Source organism: Symphalangus syndactylus, chromosome 6 (assembly GCF_028878055.3).
Source record: "Symphalangus syndactylus isolate Jambi chromosome 6, NHGRI_mSymSyn1-v2.1_pri, whole genome shotgun sequence".
NCBI classification, from domain to species: domain Eukaryota; kingdom Metazoa; phylum Chordata; class Mammalia; order Primates; family Hylobatidae; genus Symphalangus; species Symphalangus syndactylus.
The window spans coordinates 25,138,701-25,156,185 of NC_072428.2; the positions used below are offsets into that span (position 1 = coordinate 25,138,701).

At 34.5% G+C, this 17,485-nt stretch overlaps 1 protein-coding gene across 2 annotated transcripts in view; it reads left to right on the forward strand.

Moving 5' to 3' along the window:
* LOC129484286 (doublecortin domain-containing protein 1-like) overlaps nt 1-15,944 on the forward strand; it is a 237,140-nt gene extending 221,196 nt beyond the window's left edge. Inside the window, exons 11-12 of one of the 2 annotated variants that reach the window (XM_063641882.1) lie at nt 6,447-6,533; nt 15,852-15,944. The gene's annotated coding sequence lies outside the window, so the exon portion shown is untranslated. The remainder of the gene's footprint in view (nt 1-6,446; nt 6,534-15,851) is intronic. The other variant, XM_055282041.2, reaches the window with a different exon arrangement.
* The last annotated feature ends 1,541 nt before the right edge of the window (nt 15,945-17,485 follow it).

Genomic DNA, 17,485 nt, shown 5'->3' on the forward strand with positions numbered 1-17,485 from the left:
AACAGAGCAAGAAAGACCCTGTCTCAAAAAATAAAATAAAATAAAATAAAATAAAATAAAATAAAATAAAATAAATAAATAAGTTTCTTTAAGTGCTAAGTAAGTTTTTGGATAATTCCCTTTTTTATCCTTTTAGACAAATTATAACCCTTTTAAAATAATACTGTTTTCAAATGGTTATGTTTTGGTTTGCTGATTATCAAATATTATGATGGTTTCTTTTATACTTTCTTTCTTAAACTGCCCTCAAGAAGCTACAGGCTGTGATCAAAGTAGCGTCATTCAAAGAATTAGCAAGGATAGGAGAGGAATCCCTGGCTTTGGAAGCTTGGGCTGCATTAACAATCACTATTGCTCAATGTCTTAGAGCTAATTTATGGCAGAGCCAGAATTCACAGCCAGTTATAAATGAAAGGTTTCTATCTCTTCCCCAAGATAAGAAGTGGCACTCTTGAATTTCTTTATAGAGGGACTTAAGTGAGATTACATTACTAAAAGTAGGGGCTAGGTCAGGACTAAGTTAAGGCATCTCTAAGATTGCCACTGAGTTAAGCATGTATAGCTTGAGGGAAAGTAATTGAGCCAGTGCAGAGCTGAGAACTGAGTCTTCAGTTCTGCCTGCATTGTAAGACTGGGCTCTTGGCACATATGCTCCACTTATATTTAAGTTCAGAAATAGATTAAGTATGGATTCACACTAACCATCTAGGCCTTTGCTTCCCAGTATGAATCATTCCTTCTACTATTTTAGCTGATTGGATCAGCCATGCCCTTTCTCTCTGCTTCTTCCTCAAGGTTCAGCTTGTCTTCTCCCCTCCCTCTCCCAAAGCTATGTCCAGCCACTTCACTCATTTTACTTAGAACTAGTTTCATCATGTAATTAATTATTAATTAAAAATAATAAACATATTACTTATTAATAATGCCCCATGTTACCACTTCTCATCTTTTTCTAGCCAGATACTACCTATTATTTATGCTTCTCCATCTCCAGCCACTCCATCCGTAAATAATATTTCTGTCCTTCTTACTTATAGATTGTATTGTTTATGTGTCCATTTGGCCCTTACGATGTGCCTTGTGTCATATATTGTTTCTTGCTTCCTATTGTTTTTTAATTGTGTCCTTAACCATATTGCACTTTAGAGTTTGTTGCATGTGGAAACATGTCATATTATTTAATGCTGTGATTTTCTAAATTATGAGGGAAAGTGCGATCAATTTGGTTCAGCTCAGGTTCCCAACTCCCTCCTTGCCCACAACTGCAATTTTAATCAAGAGCTAAGCTTTTGTAAAAATTTTAGAGGCTAAAAGACAAAAAAAGACCATTTATTAAACTTGCACAGCTTAATTATAAACCTTGAAATCCGGTCTTGTGCTTCTTCGTAGTCCCTAGTCTGATTCCGAATTAATAGTAGGTATTTAACAATTATTAAGATCAAATAAATAAGATTATAATATCTTATTAATTTTAGGAATTTAAAAAACATTTAAATTAATTTTAAGTCAAAGATAGTTGGAATATATCCTTAATTTATCACAAATGTTGAGCACACAAAGTCATTCTTTAAGAAATTCCATTATCCTAAAATATACCTTCTCTATGAACTTATATGTGTAATAGAGATAAATAAAAGAAGCATATGTGTATACACACACATACACACACACACACACACACACACACACATCCTTTGAAAATTCCATTTGATAGTCCCAAGAATCAACTTTACTATTTATGGCAGGAACAGATAGCATTTATTTGATATGTTGACCTTTCCACCAGTTTGATTTTATAAATTTGAACTTTTCAAACCAATGCCTGGATTTTGGATTCATTTTTGTGGACAGGTAGGCAACCAAAAATATCAGTCCTATCCAATTTGAAAGGATACAGACTCATTTATTGTTTAATTCTTTTACCAAATATTTTTTGTGTGGCCACTCTTAATTCCGGTAATGCATTTCCAGATACAAATTAACTAGGATGACCAAATTCAGAGTTTTCTGGACATCTATATACCAAATAGTGGCTTCCCCCACTCTCCCAGCAGCCACCTCCCGTTCCCATACATAAATGGCAGCCAGCAATGGCTAGAAACAAAGGACTCTCTCCCAGTCCCTGAATACAGTGACATTCATTCTGAGAGAAGCTGGGGCAGCTCTTTGAAAGCCGACTTCTTCAGCTCGACAATAACACACAATGAGTTATTGACTTGTTTATATACGGAGCTCTTTTCAGTAACTAACTCTGACTCCCACAGTCTGGACAAATGATTGATTTCGTGGTTAGAAAAAGAGAAAGCTCTCGCGCTAAACTCTGTAGTGCAAACTACTTCTTCTCCATTTGTTCTGTAACTGAATAGGACCTTATTAAAATGCACTTTCCAAAAAAATACCTGCAGCTGGCCTTTATAACCATGTTTTGTATATATAAATAAGTAATTTGTCCCAGTCTTTTGTATATTAACAGACCATTGGGAAACTTGTCAATATATATGAAGGCTGATTATCGTGTTGTTTCTGCTAAAACAGTATTACCTATATTGATCTGCATGTAAAATATGGATCAAATATTTATTAATAGATCAACTAATCTATTGATCTCATGAAAACCTTGGATTTTTTATCTTAATAGATTCAGTTTTCTTGTTGGGTCATGTTGATTCATTAAGCACATTTTATATAACACATATCATATACTTCACATTTGAATCATTAGCTATTCTTAATACCGAGAAAACAACATGCAGAACTATAGTTCAGAGCAATGAGAGTTTGGTTGGACTAAAAGGCTTCTCCCGCTTTGGCTAGTACCTATCTGGAATGTCAATATGAATTAGGTAGACATAACACACTAGCTGGTTAAATTACTGTACCTTTTCTAAAGATATTAATAATTGAACTCTAGAGTTACTATAGTATTTTTCTCCTATAAAATAGATTTTTAAAGATCTTAACATGTTGTTAAAGTTTTTACACAATCTGTATTATTTTTCTAAGCACACTTTAAAATATTTTGGGGAGAGTTAAAAAGAAAATCCATCAGTGGTGAGTGATGCACGTAAGATGGGATCACTGCTGTTCTGACTGTGTTTCTCCAGCAGGAGGTCTTGAGTCCGTTTTCCCCTCCAGGATGTCTATAAGAGAGCTTCCTGAGCCAGCAAACATTTGAAGAATTCCTCAGAATTAAGAGCACTTTTAATTATGGTCACAAGGGGCTACATGTTTTAAAAAGAACTATATATTACTAAACTATGACCCCTTAGGGCTTTGGAGAGGGCACAGTGCCTGAAACCTTAGTATTAATAGTTTTAAGTAAACTGATATAGTTTGCAAGGTAACAACCAATGGAAATTGTTTCATTGGAATCTGTTACTTCAGGTACACCTTTGTGGATTTTTTTCCCTTAGTTTCTAAACTAACTGCTTAATGTGAATTTATTCCTTTTTATCTTCTGTTTGTCTAACCAGACCATTTTCCTGAAAAAATTTTTTCAGTTTTCTTTGACAGAGCCATTATGTTTCTTGTGTCTTTCATTTTGGATACTGTTCTTGACTAGTTTCTTGATTGTTCTATTCTGGTTCCCATTAGTATTGAATGAACCCAACTTTAACCTAAGTATGTATGGCTAATGTTTGTTACAAGTTTTAAAAATCTTAGCAGCAAGGCCTGACAGAAATGATGAATGAAACCTTCCTGTTTAGCTTGTTAGATTTTCATGCGCACAATGACTACTTGAAGATGCCTTCTTATATTTAAAAGGGACAAGATATATTTAGAACCAAGTGACTTGATTTCCTCCTCCCCTATATGGTGGGGATTTGATTTTTCAGTTATATACAAATTTTATCCACCTTTCTGTTTCCAATTTTTAATTTTTGAAATCTCTACCCTTCTTAACACATGAAAAATCAACCTCAGAAATATCAAACCCATTGGCAAAAAGTTATTTCATATATTTTAGATAAGAACAGCAAATTGAAAGCATATAGTTTTATTTTAATGAAGAAACAGGATATTCTCATTAAAGGTGACAGGAGAGAAGGATCTTACCATTGTTACCATGTCATGGGGTTTGAGGGAAAGATGCTGTTAGCACTGCATATTATTAATACCTCAGGCTGAAAATGCCCTTTCTTAATTTGACTTTTTACTTTCAGCGATTTCCTCTAAATGATTTCATTAAAATGTATCCTTTGGAATGCCTTGTCTGTTTCTAGAAAAGGACCCATGTGTGTATCCTTATATTTTGGTGACCATTTATTTCTTAATATCTTACTGCACTTCCCTTTTGGGACTATGCTGTGATGCTTTTCAGTAGCATTGGTCTGTTTTCCCCCTTTTATGTAGATTAGCTAGTGCTTCTTTAGTAGTCGAATATTAGGGTCGAGGTGATTTTTTTTCCAACTGTGGTGCTTTTAAAGGTAAAGAATTCCCACCTTTTAAATAAAAAGTTCCTTGGCAGCAGTTCTAAATGTCATGGCCCTGAAAACTCATTAGCATCGGCCTCACCTGCTGTGGCACCAAAGAGTTTCATGGCTCTGTTTTTGTTTTGTTTTGCTTCCCTTTAACAAAGATCTGCTCTGAAAGTTTTTGCATTTGGAAATAAATTTTGTAAAGAATAGATGAACTTGGTAAATATTCTCCCGTCCCTCTCTTCTACACCCGTTTCCTCTTGAGATGAGAGCTCCCCTGATCAAATAAACAGACGCTTGAGACCAATATGTTGTGCCATGGTTCACACCTAGGCTTCCATGTGTGGAAGTTGAGCTTGATATTTAAGTTTTCTTAGTATTAAGGGCTTTTTTGTATCATTTAACTAACAAATATATCCCTTGGGAATAGTTTCACATAATGATTTTTCAAAAACTCTTTATCAATGATTCTCAGTCTAGGGCAGGGATTGGCAAACCACTGCTTGTTGGCCAAATTCAGCCTGCCACATGTTGTTATTGTTGTTTTTTAAAGTTTTGTTGAAGCACAGTCATGCTCATGTACATATATATACACATGTATATACATATATATACATGACTCTGCCATTGTAGCATGAAATAGATATGTATATATGTGTATATATATAGTGTGTGTGTGTATATATGTGTGTGTGTGTGTGTGTATATATATATATATGTAGTGTCTATTTCATGCTACAATGGCAGAGTCAAGTAATTGCAACAGAGATTGTATTCTCCCCCCGCCCCCACAAAGCCTAAAATATTTACCATCTGGCCCTTTACAGAAACATTTCCCAACTCCTTATCTAGGGTGATCATCAGAATCACCAAAAGATTCCTGGGCCTTTTCTCTCTAACAAAACAGAATCTCTGATATACTTAGCTGTGTCTCATATCATCAGATAAAGTGTCTACAGGTTTAATACTATTATTCTAGTATAGATGCACATCTAGATTCAAGAGGTCATATTTTTGAACCTCCCTTCCTCTATTTTATACCAAATATAGGAGTAAGTCTTCAGGTAGGGTTTGGATTAAAGATTTATGTTCACTCAAACATGATTTTCCAGGCATACAACTGAGAAAGCTTACTTAAAACAACAACACTAACAAAACAAAATGTAAAAACATGGTCGTTATTCATTTTTACTCCAATCCTCAATAAGGAAATATGGTGTGGGAAGTCCGTTGCTGAAGAATTATTAAATATTCCAATTCAGAGGGTTCTCTATTAGGCTCTTGTTCTCTATTAATGTCAGTCTCTTGAGCAAATATTATTTTGGGAGTTTAACATCATTTTTGCTTGAAAATAAGAATTTCATATAAAACATAACAATTTCATGTTTAGCATGAAAATAGCATTTGTTTCTATAAGGATTGTTTATAAAGAAATATAGAATGGGCCACATTCATTTTCTTATAACACATGGGTTGGCAGCAGTAGTAGAAGACCTTTATCTAGCTTTGTAAATGGAGCAGGTTCAAAGTAACTGTTTATGTATTTAGATACATGATCCTTTGTCATGAAATATTATAAATGATTTAGCACCATTCTAGACTGTTGAACTGACACTTTTGGTTTATGTCATTGACTTCTTATCCCGACATAACAGCAAACAATTTACTCCCTACACATAATGAAAGGATTTAATAGAAATATTAACCTAATTTTTTTTTTAAAGTTGCTGTGTCCATTTTAATGAAATGCTTTAAAAAAGTACTCATCAGTGTCTAATATCTGCAGTTAAGGACACTCTTGCCCTAAGTCATCTTTAGTAATCCTCAAAACAATAAAAGATTGAAAGTAAAAGATTCAGTTTGTTAAATGTTTTAAATATAAAAATGAAATTCAGAGTTTATTTTCATGTATCAGCAAAATTAATATCAAATCACATTTATGATTATGCTTAACTAGTTGTTTGAATAAATGTTGCTATTAGGTGTCAATAGATACCTGCTTTCATGCTGTTTATTTATTTTTTCTAGTTGAACCTAGTCATGAATGAACAGGAGAAAATTACAGAAAAAGTCATTCTTTCAGTGACAGCAAAGGAACACCATAAGGAACAAGAAGTAAGGAAATAACTTTGTAAACTGTATAAAACTGCAATGAGGGCCAGGCACAGTGGCTTACGCCTGTAATCCCCAGACTTTGGGAGGCCGAGGTGGGCAGATCACAAGGTCAGGAGTTTGAGACCAGCCTGACCAACATGGTGAAACCCCATCTCTACTAAAAATACAAAAATTAGCCGGGCGTGGTGGCACGTGCCTGTAATCCCAGCAACTCAGGAGGCTGAGGCAGGAGAATCGCTTGAACCCGGGAGGCAGAGGTTGCAGTGAGCGGAGATTGCGCCACTGCGCTCCAGCCTGGGCAACAGCGAGACTCCGTAAAAAAAAAAAAAAAAAAAAAAACCTGCAATGAACACTAATTTTAAAATTAAGATAAATTTTACTTTGAGTCTTATAGTAAATCAACTCTTGTTAACTGAAAACAACTTATGATAGAAACAAAGTGATCACAACCGGGTATCATTTTATTGATATAGACAGCACGAAAAATAATTGTATGCTTGAAAGAATAAATCAAAGTATAATTTTCTGAAAAGTCTGATGAATATTTTCTCATAAATGTTCTAAATTAGTAAATTGTTACATGCAATTTGAAACTGGAAGTTATAAAACCTACCAACTTAGGAAAAACATTAAAAATTTTTTGAATTTTTGATAAATACTAAATTTTGCTGTTACATCCGGTTTTCTAAGAATAGAGTTAATGTTCTGAATTTTAGAAATACTAACAAAGTTATTTTTTATCAAGGGAAAACTATAGTTTACAAATGTTAAGCCTAAGTGAGCTAATCAGAAGATTCTGTAGGCAATATTGTAATGAGGAACAATATTATTATTAAAGCAAACCTTCTTCTCTTCAAAGCTCATGCTGTGAAGTTGACAGCATAGTCCATAAATGAAATAATACAAAATTGGTGTTAGACAAAAGGGGAAAATGATTTTCATGTCGTTTCCTGGAATGCAAAAGCATTTAATCTTTCTAAGGAAAGAATGTGAATTTTCTAATTTCTATGTACCACTGTCAGTAAAAATCCAAAGTAACTTCAGAAATAAGATAACGTGAATATTTTAAAAATAAACTTTTCATATATTTCTTTTTTGATATTTTGGTAAATAAATGCATTCAAGCTTCAGGGTTTTGGTATTTCTTATCATTATGATTGCATCTTCCTTACTAACCATGTGTTTTGTAATAGGTGAATAGGTAGCATGCACCAAATTTTCCTGTGTAAATTCTACTCTTACATTAGAGACCATATTAGTATTTGGGACATACTTGTCTGGTATTAAAGACTATATTGTAAAAATCGATTAGCCATCTCAGTAGATAATATTTCATAAGGAAAATTAAACCATTTCTAAAATGTAATAAATAGCAATTACACAGATTTAAATTATAGTTCTGACTCATTCTCCTGAATATTAACAAGTTACAAGACTAGGTTGTTAATTATAAATTTGAAAAAATATCATTCTCTGTGTGCTTGAAAAATGTTTTACCACAATTAGAGAATTTAATTACATTTTCACAGTAAGTTAAAAGTGAATCTACCATGTATCTTGGAAACTTTGGGAAATGCAAAGAAGTCTGTCTAGATTAATTAGTATAATTAAAATAATATCTATCTATAGCAATACCAATTATCATTAGAGATTAAATAGAAAATATTGTAAAAGAATGACAGATTATTTTCTTTTTAAACATTGTAATTATTTTGCCTTTTGATATTTTATGCAAAATTAAAATTTCAATGACTAAAAACTTGAAGTGGCCTTGGAAAATGATCAGTATAGCAAATATGTAATTTTAAATCTTACCTTGTTAGCAACATTGGAAATGAAAATTATCTTTTCTGGAAAATCTAATGGCAATTATGTTTATTTGGTGTTTCTTCTTTGTTATCATCTTTATTTTTTTAGCACTATATATTTCAGTGTTCTTACACAATGCCTTATTTAGTCATATATTTGCTTTTTCAGCTCTGGCTCAAAAAGTCTTTTGCTTACTTCAAAAATCAAATACACAGCGAGGAGAATACATATTCATGTATATGTATGTTCGTGTGTGTTTGTACGTCTGATACTTTCTAAATATATTCCATAGCCTCTGAAGATAATTTCTGTGTGATTACTTGGAAAGTGATTATATTAATCTGGATGTGTAAGTTCTAACTTTTTGTTAGAAAAAATCTAAAAGACTCTTTTTAGAAAAGTCCTCGTTACCACTAACATAACTTTCTTGCCAGGTGAGTTATGAAGGCATTTAAAGTGACACTATTTTCAGTTGTTTCTTACCCCATGAGTGGATGAGGAAGTTAGACTGTTGAATAGCTTTAAAAACTTTTGATTAGAAAAAGTCTAAAACTTTTAAGGCTAAAACATCAAGTCTAATCAACATACAGAGAAAGGAAATCCTGATGGAAAAGAGAAAGGAAAAATTTGGTGGTGAAATTACTTCAATATTTTTCCTATGATTCGTATACAAATACATTCCTAGACAATTCTCAAAACCCAAATTAAACATCATAAAATCTGAGATTTAGATCTTCTACTGCCTACAGTTTTATCTTAAAATCTTGTTTTATTTCCCATAATTTTTCCACATGAAATTTTGGAGTAACAGTAATGTATGCATCATAAAACCACTTTGAGGTGATGATATATGTCAAAGTACATTAAGCTTTTTTTATTTTAGAGATAGGCTTTCTCTCTGTTACCTAGACTGGAATGAAGCAGTGTGATCATAGCTCACTGCAGCCTTGAACTCCTGGGCTCAAGTGTTCCTCTTGCTTCAGCCTCCTGAGTAGCTGGGACTTTAGGTATATATCACCATGCCCAGCTCATTTAAAAATTTGTAGAGATAGTGTCTTGCTATGTTGCCCAGGCTGGTCTTGAACTCCTGGCCTCAAGTGATCCTTTCACCTTGGCTTCCCAAACTGTTGGGATTACAGAGGTGAGCCACTGTGCCCAGCCACGTTAAGCCTTTTGGAAATTTGCATATGACTTATTAATATCAGTATAAAAGTGCATTATTCCAGGTTCTGTATAATGTAGGTACCAAGATGACATTAACTGTGTAGAATGTTATTAGAAGAAATGCCTATGAGAGAAAATGGAGAGAGCACTGGATAAGGCTGAGAAATCTGTCAGACTGAAATGCAGGCCTGACCCCAAATGAGGGAGGAAAGGAAGGTTGGGTGGAAACATCCTGGACCACTGTGAAGTCTAAAGAGTTGGCAAAACTGTTGGTGGATTTTTGAGCCAAACTTGGCCATCAGAGGAGTCCTGTGATTCTCAGGGATAGACCTGCCTTAGTATCCTCAGACATTGGTGCTAACCTGGAGTTGGATTTCAGAGCACAGTAGAGGGGACCCATGGTCACTTATGCTCTTGCAGTTAGAGGTCTGTGAGACATAGTGTCATAGCTGTCCCCCTAGGTATAGTTGACATCATCCTTGTTGCTATCAACATAACCCCATTGCCAGAAGAGTTATGAAGACATTGAAGTTGTCTGTTTTCAATTGTTCCTTCTGCCATGAGTGGATGGGGATGTTAGATTGTTGAATAGGCCTAAAAGCAGCACATAAGGGACCTCTGGCTGAAAATAGGTTACATCTCCCTCCAAAATGTTTCCCATCTCAGAAGGGTTCTAGGAAGCTATTAAAAATTTGGTAGTATTTGGGCCAGGCGTGATGGCTCATGCCTGTAGTCCCAGCACTTTGGGAGGCTGAGGCGGGCAGATCACTTGAGACCAGGGGTTCAAGACCAGCCTGGCCAATATAGTGAAACCCCTCTTTACTAAAAAACAAAAATTAGCTGGGCATGGTGGTGCATGCCTGTAATTCCAGCTACTCAGGAGGCTGAGGCAGGAGAATTGCTTGAACCCGGGAGGCAGAGGTTGCAGTGAGCCGAGTTCGTGCCACTGCACTCCAGCCTGGGCGACAGAGTGAGACTCTGGGTCAAAAAACAAAAACAAAAACAAAAAGAAAAACAAAAACCCACAAAAATTTGGTAGTATTTGAAGTGCTGGCAATAAGAGGTGCTACACACTTCAGATTTCCTGGTGAGTTACACCCAGCTCAACTTCCAAATCAAGAGATAGTTCACTTTGCTCTGAGGCTCCCATGTTTTTTCCAATCTTCATTCAACAAATTAGGGTTCTGTTTCCTTCTTACCCCTTAAAACATTGTATTATTGGCCCTGAAACCAAGAAGAGATTTTAGGCAGTTTAAAATACTAATTTTGTTTCCCTGCCTCCTTTTTGGTTCATCTTAAATATGCTGTTAATTAGAAAGTTTCCTGATCTTAAATTGAAGTGCTGACCTGGCTTTGAGACCATTCTGTGTGTTACATGCCTAGATGACGTTCCTAGTATAGAGGCTGCCACCGTTTGTGCTGATTTCAAGTGACAGTTCTGTGCAAAGTGCTCTGGAGTTCTCCTTAATAACATGGGTGGATTCAAGCCCACACAGAATTCAGGCTGACAGCTGAACTCATCACTAGAAAAACCAGGAGCTCCTCAAAGAGTCATTAATAATAGCCAATGTACAGTATTCACAATGTATGGCTCAGAAATGTATAGCTTCAACATGTCTGCTTTTGAAGGCTGATTATAAATAGAATAACACTTTGCTCTGACTATAAATCATCTTGAGAATTTAACTGAATTCAAAGGTTGCATGCATACGTCATACAAACATGATCAAACTGCCCTACATGTTATGCAAAAACCAGTCTGTATGTTTATAGACGTGCACATTTGTATTCTTTCAGAAGTTTGGGTTTGTTTTCTCACCAGAATATTCAATATTTTTTTGCTACCTTCTGCTTATTTGTCACTCTCCCAAATTCTGTACAAGTGTCACTTCCGTGCTGCATTTCCACGGAGAATGAAGAGTAGAATGTGTAGGCTTTCTGCTGCACAATGAGATGGTGCATTTTTTCAACATATGCATACGTAAGCCTTCTTTTGTGAATGGGACTGATAGGGTCAGATAATGTTTAAAGGGAAAGGCTTTATGTCTCTCAGGCCTCTATGTTTCCACATGGATGCCCCCACACACACATAGATTGAATTATGAACAGACCCATTAATGCTGGGATCACAAAAGGTCAAGTTTTGTCTTCTTTTACCCCTATTCACATTGCCTTTGTAGAGGAAAAAAAAAAAAAGGATTTGAAAAAAAAAAAAGATTCATGATGAAGAATTTTAAAGAACATTTTCCCCCTTTTAGCAATATCTGTGAATTGGGAAAAAAATGATATTATGTAAAATAATTCAGGAGTATTATATTACCTACCTGATTTTAGTATATGAGTTATTTCATGTGTAGAGTTGTCTTTTAGGATGACATTTATCATAATAACTGAGAACAAAACATAACACTTTGGGGATAAAAGACCTTATGAATATGTAAAGTAACATAAAGTTTGAGTAAAACTGAATGGAAACATTATCAAAATGTCAGTGACAGGATTCTTGATATATTTTCTCCTGTGTTTAAGATATGTTAATCTTTGCTAGATACCTTGAGAGTTTTAAGTTATTTTTTTAAAATCAGGTGATAATTGGTGTAATTTTGTTTCACGTATGTTAACAGATTATCCTGGAGCCAATAAAAATAGTAGAGAAGATTTCTGAAGCAACCAAAAATCTATGCCAGATGAAACTTTTAAGACTTTAGCCAATAGCCCTTTAGAGAGCAAATGACATCATCAATTGTATGGTTGGTTGATTTTTGATGTCACATGAAATCCCCTATCAGTGAAAGGCTATGGATTGTGACAGTAAAACCAGTCATGTATAAAAATGCCCTCAAATCAAAGTCTGAGTTTCCTCCCTTTTTTTGTGTGTGACTTGCTATAGCACAAGGTGCAGTACATGAAATTATAGAGAACATTATAATTGACTAGTGAAATACAATGCATGATACTTAGTAGACTTTAAAGACTGCATAACATTGTATCTTCCTAAATCACATGATGCTGGAGATGGGTTCAGAGAGGACCAGTATTTTTCGGAAATGGAGTCTTTCTATTTAGGGGCTTTGGTTCTTGGACTTTAATTTCATCAGATAACCATAAATGCAAGCCACCTGTCCTGTATTGGTCTTTAGCTTCAAGGATATTACACACTATTATCCATTGTTTTTTAAGGATAATACTGCTGGAGGGTAGTATGATCTGGTGGTGAAGATGAGGCTGAAAGGATAGACTAATACTGGATCATTTATCATTTCCATATTTTAAATGTTACAACTTTCTTGTAGAATTAACAGTACTATGGAAAGCATGGAAATTAATTCCAAAAAGTAAGAAAAGAAAGATAATGAGAGAAACCTGTCACTGGATTTTATAGCCTATAAACACCATTCTTTTCTTTTTCACATCTTCTTTCTCTTTCTTCCCTTCTCATTTCCCCCAATCACCTTCTCGTTTTAATTTCTTCTCTCCTTTTCTTTTTCTTTTCATTAATTTTGTTTTCATCTCATTTTCTTTTTCTGTTTCCCTTAGGATTCCTCCTGACCTCCCTGTATTGTCTCTGCCTTCCATTCCCATGATATCCAAAGTTTTGTCCAAATTTCACTGGCATGAGGGGCTTCGTTATGAATAGATAATAGAAATTTCTATAGACTCTCATTTGAATTTACAGTTAAGGGCTGACTCTTAGTAACCTACTATATAAGTTATATAGGATTGTAGGGATTTAGTAGAATGCAATGTGTTTATCAGCTTTTGGTAGATTGTGCTGTATAAGTCAAGCAGCCCAATAGCTGAGTGACTTAAAACAAGTATTCATTTTTTGGTCACTTTACATGTTGGCTACAGGTTGTTTGTGGCTCTCACCAGTATGTCTTTCTCAGTCTGGGATACGGCTTGAAGGAGCAGTTTCTATTGGGACATTACTGTTTTCATGGGGTGGGGTGGGCAGGCGGAAGAGAGCAATGGCCGAACTGCACAATGGTTCTTAAAGCTTCTGCTAAGAAGTGGCATATATTACTTCTGTTCATATTTCATTGGCCAAAGCAAATCACATAGGAATTCTGATGTCACATATATGTCACATATAATACTAATAGAATTATTAGTAAAGAATGAGCAATAAGACAGTTGACTTTGATTAAGTGCCAGATGGTGATATCCAGGCACTAAGTGCTGGAAGGTCTGCTAGAAGAAGTGGAGTTTCTGATGAGTGGACTTGGATATAAGAGAGGAATGAGTCATAAAACTATGGCCTAGGCATCAAGGGACATACACTTTAATTTCAGTGCCAGTATTAATTATCTGAGTATCCTCAGCAAATTAACTTTTCTGGGATGGAATTCCTCATTTGTGAGATCAGAGTGTTGGGTTAAACATTATCTAACTTATGATACTTTAGAAATGGAAGGGATGTGTGTATGTGTGTGCAAGGGGACAGTGAGAAGAGACATTTGGTTAGAGGAGAGGGGTCTGATGGGAATATGAGCCATAAAGCCAGGTGGGGATCAGATTATAAAAGGTCTTAGAATCTTGAATACCAAGCTCAAGAATCTGAGGGAGCAACTAGGTGGTTTAATCTACTTTTCAAGGTGGATGAATCTGGTGGAGGTAGCCTAATGGCATGGAGGGGAAGAGATGGGAACAGGGAGACCGCTTAGTAGGTATTTTGTTAATCCAAACTGGGGAGGGGGATGAGGGGATTGAGGGCTATTGCTTATAAGAAATGAAAGAATGGATATAACATATACATATTTAGAAGAGGGATCTGCAAAATATAGCCCTGGGGACAAATCTAGCCTGCAGGTTATTTTTTTTTTGTAAATAAAGTTTTATTTCAACGCAGCCATGCCCATTCATTTACATATTGTCTGTGTCTGCTTTCCAAATACAACTGTAGGGTTAGATAATTTTGACAGATACCTTATGGCCTACAAAGCCAAAAATATTTACTGTGTGACCCTTTTTAAAACAACTTTGCCAACACTTTATTTAGAAGAAAGGATTATTTAAAAGGAGTAGACAATTTATTACATAGGGACAAATAAGAGAGATATGGGAAACGAAAGCAAAATAGGAATCATTTTAAGTTAACTTGTTTCTATGCATGTAACGCTTGTAAAGGTCTTGGTAAAAGTCAAATGTAATTGAAATTTATATGTATACATATACATATAAACTTGAACTAAATAGGTAGAGTAGATAATACGTATTTAAGTCATATGAGTAATAGTGCACACTGGCTGTCACTAACTTCTCTGAATGCTCTGTAGAAGGGATAGAAATAATGGATTTAACATCAGAATTAGAATATAGGCTGGGGCAAATACCATATTCTTAGCTGACAGAGAAGTGGATGAGATGCAAGTACAGGGAAGACTCTTGGAGAAGGATTTTCCATTTTATCTGTGAACATTGAAATGAGCTGTAGGATCTATACAGCAAATAGTTTGGAATTTCTGACTTCCTCATGTGAAATAGAGATAGAGATAGAAAAGGTAGACCAAGAAATAAAAAATTAAAACTTGTTATGCAGAAAACACCTAGATTTTAAAAATGAAACACTATAAAAATATACCAGTACATTGGCCACTTAATAATTCACATGTAAGGCTCATATGTCTGTCTAAAATATACCAAGTAGAAGTCTAGAAATTTAAAAATCAAAGTTACAGAATCCATAGCCTTTGGTGTTTCTGGAAAAACTATACGTTTTATTTTGACATTAATATATAATTAAAATATTTTCCAGAACAGAGCATTGTCTTTGAAGTTATATACATTTTAGAAAATTGTATCTATGAAATGTGGGAAAAAGTATTGGAATATTTGGGAGGAAGATAATAGGTTAATTTTAAAGGTCAACGAAATGATAATGAATTTAATATATATATAGAAAATTTAAATGTTACATGTAATAAAATAAAATACTCTAAAAAGGAAGATACATGTAGTGAAATGAAACATTTGGTGGTAGGTTACATATATTGGATTATTTAAAAGTCCTAGGAGGGTTTTATCTTGTTAAACTGTTTAAAAGTCCTTTGCAAACTTGTCAAATGTATATGTTTCTTTTCATATCCAGAGATATTTTTCATTCAACAATTGTAAAGGGCTACCTATCCCATATTACTGAAGTGAAAATGTTGGACATTTTTTCATAAATAAAAGTAGATGTAGGAATGTATATCTCTTTCATTGTTTTTACTTGAGGATAGATCTGTACTCAAATTCTTGTATTGAAGTCATTTTCCCCCCATCAAGCTAGGTACTCAAAAATCTAATAGGTGTGACATCAACAATTACTTCTCGCTAACAACTCTTGTAATTTAACCCCTTCAGGTGAGCAGGCTGATTGATGAATTGCAGACAGCTATCAAAAGCAACAGAGGTCATCTCTGTAAACTTGGCCCCCAATTACAGGCTGAGCAGGAGCAATTCTCCTCTTATGTCTACCAACACATTAAAAGCCTTCCAGCAAACACGCTTGTCCCAGGAGGCCTGCAGCTCAAGGTGGGTGTCATTCTGTGCCTCTCACTGGATTCAGCCAGAGCGGAAGCATTCTGCTCCATTTGAAGACACTTATAACAATGGCACTTAGCTTGAATTTCTTTTAATGTTGTCTTCCTCAAACTGGTAATATTACAAGTGATAATATTATCATTATTCAGGAAATAGATTTTAAAAGAAAATACCTAGAGATCTTTGAAATGTGTATTTATAAGCTTTAACTAGTATTCAATTCAGAAAAGTAATTGTAATGAAGGAATTTAATCATGTGAACATTTGCACACTTTTCCAAGAAACAAATTTTTCACAATGATCCTGGTATATTTCAGTTTCTAAAAATAACATTTGGAGAAATGGGCAAGCTTTAATAGTTGACAGACAGTGGCAATAGAAATTGAAGGTGAAAGGCCAGGTGACTGATTGATGTTCAAACTACATTTCCAAGGAAAAGGATCTGTATTGGATAAGTGTGACACATGTCTGAGTTCACTTGGTAAAATCAATACTTAAGAATATACTGGGAAAAAAGGTGAATTGGTTATTTGTCAGGACAAGATCACTAAATATCCTCCACTACTTTGCTATTGCATCTTTGAGAGAGATAAAGAACAACTCCTACTTGGCCAAAGTGGTTTTGGTACTGAAAGCTTAGGGAATTTAAATACTTTTGATTTTCATAGCAGACATTCCATGTTAAGTTTGTCAAGTTAATATTGTCCTATAATTTCATATCCTGCATTTCAAGAGATTGTAGTTAGTAAAATTTGAATTACTCAAAGTTTGGCCTATTTCCATTTAAGTAATCATGGTTACTACAACTTGTCATTTCCTTTTGATTATTTTTATGGGTATGTGATAACATTTGAAGTAAATTATATTTTGATCAGCCTTCATCTCTGCAATTCCTCTTTCTTAATATTGTTTTATTCCACAAGTAACATTAGAAACATTATATTTTCGACCTGTAACATTTCTTTTAATGACATTCCTGTGTGTACTTTGAGTGAGAACATTACAATGTAAAAATATACTTTTTGGGAAATGTAATTTCATGTTAAACATGATAATTTATTTCTCATAGTCTGCTAGTCAGCTAAGGGTTTAGGAAGTGGTGTTCAAGACATCAAGGTCAAGGGTTTCTATAGTGCAGTAGCATTGTTCTTTTCCAGGTTTTTGACTTGATTACAAATCCATTCTGCAATTTTGCAAAGTACTTGCTATTGATTAAGAGAGAAACTAAGTGAGGGAGAGTGGTTGTTTTCTAGAAGGATGTAGCTGCTAAGAAAAAAATAAAAAGGGAGGGGGAAGTGTAGTTGCTTTAATGGCATTCATCCTACTCATTTGTATCAGTAGCTATTCATATGAACTACAGTGTGACTTGGGGAAAAATAGTGTTTTTTTTTTTTTTCCCCTCAAGTTCACTGCTTATTTCTGAAGAATTTCTATCACTTATACATATTAGCACA